Genomic DNA, 4150 nt, shown 5'->3' on the forward strand with positions numbered 1-4150 from the left:
GACATTTTTTTATAGATACTATGACTTTTTTCGACGTACTATACCATGACTTTTTGACGTACTATACTATGACTTGTTTTACTTTTTTTGACATGCTATACTATGACTTTTTTCGACATGCTTTACTATGACTTTTTTTTACTTTTTTCGACATGCTATACTATGACTTTTTTCGACATTCTATACTATGACTTTTTTTTACTTTTTTCGACATGCTATACTACGACTTTTTTCGACATACTATACTATGACTATTTAACTTTTTTCGACATGCTATACTATGACTTTTTTCGAAATGCTATACTATGACCTTTTTAGACATACTATACTATGACTATTTAACTTTTTTCGACATGCTATATTATGACTTTTTTCAACATGCTATACTATGACTTTTTTTTACTTTTTTCGACATGCTATACTATGACTTTTTTCAACATGCTATACTATGACTTTTTTCGACATACTATACTATGACTTTTTTTCCTTTTTTTAACATACTATACATGACTTTTTTCGACAAGCTATACAGTGATTTTTTTTACTTTTTTCGATATACTAAACTATGATTTTTTCATGTGTTTTCTCTATGACGTTTTCAAAACTTTTCTACATATTCAACAGGGGAATTAGCTCATCTGGTTGAGTGCTTGCTTAGCATGCGAGAGGTAGTGGGATCGATGCCCACCTTCTCCAGAGGACATCAGACTCTTCTTGTTTTATGACAAAAACAAAGAATATACTATTAAATTTTTTTATATATACTATGACTTTTTTCGACGTACTACCATGACTTTTTGACGTACTATACTATGACTTTTTATACTTTTTTTGACATACTATACATGACTTTTTTCGACATACCACACTATGATTTTTTTTACTTTTTACATACAATACTATGACTTTTTTTGACATACTATACTATGACTTTTTTTGACATATGACTTTTTTTGACATACTATACTATGACTTTTTTTGACATACTATTCTATGACTTTTTTTCGACATACTATACTATGACTTTTTAAATGTCTTTTTTCTATGACCAGTTTTTTAAAACTTTTTCTCCACATTTTGAACAGAGGAATCAGCTCAAATGGTAGAGTGCTTGCTTAGCATGCGAGAGGAAGTAGGATCGATGCCCACATTCTCCAAAGGACTTTAGTCTCTTCTTGTTGTTTTACAATAAAAAAAATGAATTTTGACTTTTTCTGACATACTATAGCATAACTTTTTCGTCATGCTGTACAATGAGTTTTTTATCACTTTTTGACAATTACTTTTTCAATATGCTATACTATGTCTTTTTTCACGTTTTGCCTCGTGCTATAGTATGACTTGTTTATCATTTTTTTCGACATACTATACTATGAGTTTTTTCAAAATATTTGAGATACTATGACTTTTTTTAAAAAATTCTTGACATACTATACTACGACTTTTGCTCAAATTTTTCAACAAACAGTACTCTTATTGAAGTACTGTTTGAAATAAGTACTACTTATTTCCAAAATTTTTGACATGCTATACTATGACTTTTTTCGACATATAATACTAAGGCCGTCTAAACACGTGCGGCATCGCGCGAGCGTGTCAACTGCGTGGCGTGCCGTGTTGCGTTTTTTACGATTGTTATGACAATTTTTTCAATAATTTTAACACATTTTCTAACACCAACACACTTACAACACACAACTGGCAAAACAGTTAACTCTATGCTCAAAATCACACATTGTAAACTAAACTCCAACGCTAATTTTCAAAATACAATAAAATACAAAGTACAATAAAACACTAACACAAAACACTATGTCTACCAAAACAATGCAAACATGTCTCAAAATCACATAATTCTTCCAAAACAAAGCGACACATGTTCTCTTCCAACAGGAACATTTAGATCACAGGTCACAGCCCAATGTCATAAAAACACTGATATCAGGTGGAATTACAGAAGTGGCATGGTTTTACATGTGTCATGTCTGCACTTTTACTATAAATAGTATATTGTATTGACCATAGATTGTGTTTTACACTGTAGTTTCTCTTGAAGACTCTCTACATTTTTTGTTTTGTTGTGATAGTAAATGGTGCATTTTGTTTCTTTTGCTGCAGAATTGTATTAAAAAAATGGACGAGCCATCTCAGAGTAGCTTTATAGAATGCGTCTTAACCTTCTTAATACCTTATGTAATATATTAACCAGCAATTCAGTGTTTAGAAAAGCTTAAAATATTCCTCTATTTTTTTCATGCATTAAGGTGAGTTACACTACTTCAGCTTCTTCTTACTTACATAAGCCAGCATCCAGTTTTTCAGCATTCACAGTCCTTTTCACCAGGAAACGCTTTTTCTAGAGTAAACCACTGTTAGAACAATTGATGTGCAGCTTCTTATCATTTCCTGTTCTTGCTGCAAGTCTTTTACACAGCAGCGTATTGTTGTTTCAGTAGGAAAAGCACAAGTGTTGCTAATAACCTCACTAATTGCTCTGTTGTGGTCAGGTGTCTTGTCAGGTCATGACAGTGCGACAGCGAGCCAGCATGCACAAGACAAGGACCCTGAAACTGAAGCAGCGACGTGGGATTCAGCCATCACTCATTCCACTATTTACACCATCTGTCACGTGTCAAACTTCTGCTTGGAAAGGCCCGCTGCTGACAAAACATGTCTTTCTCCACTTAATGCCATGATGAATGTGTCACCAGCGTGGGGCAGAAAGGGCTCCCCTCTGTGTCTGTCACTGGGAACTGCAACATTAGCCATTTGAATGAAAATGGATCAATGTTTTTAGTTAAAATATCTTAGAATGTATTGATAATTTTACCTCTTAAGGATTTTGAATTAAGGAATCAGGAAATGTGTTGTTAGAAAAAATAATATGGGGAAAGTAAAGATGGGTTTGCATGCAAATGGTAAAGTCTAACTTACTAATTTATTTTTGTTATTGCCTCAAGGAGTTAATTTGGGCCTACATAGCTGTCTCTTTACTTTCTGTAATGAAAGTACTTTAGTTTACTGTAAACTGGGCAGAAGTTGAGGACGCAGAGGTCCAGTCCCTGTACTGTGTCTGAAAATTTGGTATTTTAGTGACCGGAGAAGAAGGTTTGTGTTCTGTAATTGCACAATATGTACATATTCTGGGTTCTGAAGACTGATTCAGACTTAAAATTTCTCACTTTGTAAAATCATATTGAATAAAAATATTTTTTTTAAAAGAGGGATTCAGTACTTTTCTATATCTTGGCATGGGTAAGAGCATTTGAAACACAGTTTTAACAGTTTATGGAGATATAACATGTAATAAAAAAGTTAAATAAGAAAACTGAATTTATAATCTGATGTTTTCACAGGTTTATATAGTAAATCCAGTTTTAGCTAGTCCCAGTTTATAGGCCATGGGGATTCTTCCTACTCTGCAGCCTCTCCAGTACAAATTAGAACTCATACTGAATGTTGATGTCAGTTTTTTAAAGTTATTTTTACCCATGTTGGATCTATATTTTTTTTAATGTTACTATGCTTCAAGATTTCCAAAATCTTATCACCTCTGTCTGTCTGTCTTGTCTGTTGTTGCTTATTGTGTCTTCAGCTTCTGGTCCAGCATTGTAGGTGTACCTTGTTTTATTTGTGGTGTGGGATCTTTCTGTATTTTGTTGCTCTTGTCAATATTGGTAATGGATGTGTATTGATGCCTGCCGCAGATCCAATTTCCTTCGTGATTATGAAGTTAAAGTTGCAGCCCCTGACTTTGGGTTCCAATGCCAGAGGAAAACCTCCCGACATGTTGGGTTTGGTGTTCACTTTTAGAGAGAAATACATTCATTCTCTAAATCAGGCAAATAGAAAACAGCCACATTTAAAAAAATAAAGAAGTAGAGGCACACAAGCCCCAGTCCACAACCACATATATTCCCTTTCCCTCCCGTCTCGGTCATTCCGATCGTGTCTGCAGGTCTAAGTCCACACGGGGAGACCAGATCTAGAAAGACATCTAGAGCTGTGAGGTTTGGTAACATGGCGGCGCTGCTCGGACCACCCGTAAGGATCAGATAAGTGTATGTGGCAAGCCTGGCCCGGATCAGCATGGCACTTGGAATTACACTGATGTTGAAGTGCTCCCCCCCCCCCCCCCCCCCCCCCCCCC

General features: G+C 34.9%; 1 long non-coding RNA gene across 1 annotated transcript in view; it reads left to right on the plus strand.

The window, feature by feature from the left end:
• Positions 1–1059: 1059 nt before the first annotated feature.
• Positions 1060–4150, plus strand: part of LOC117935519 — an 18625-nt gene continuing 15534 nt past the window's right edge. The window contains exons 1-2 of the long non-coding RNA XR_004654777.1: positions 1060–1180; positions 3060–3069. This is a non-coding gene — a long non-coding RNA (uncharacterized LOC117935519). The remainder of the gene's footprint in view (positions 1181–3059; positions 3070–4150) is intronic.

This window comes from Etheostoma cragini, chromosome 20 (assembly GCF_013103735.1).
Source record: "Etheostoma cragini isolate CJK2018 chromosome 20, CSU_Ecrag_1.0, whole genome shotgun sequence".
NCBI classification, from domain to species: Eukaryota; Metazoa; Chordata; class Actinopteri; order Perciformes; family Percidae; genus Etheostoma; species Etheostoma cragini.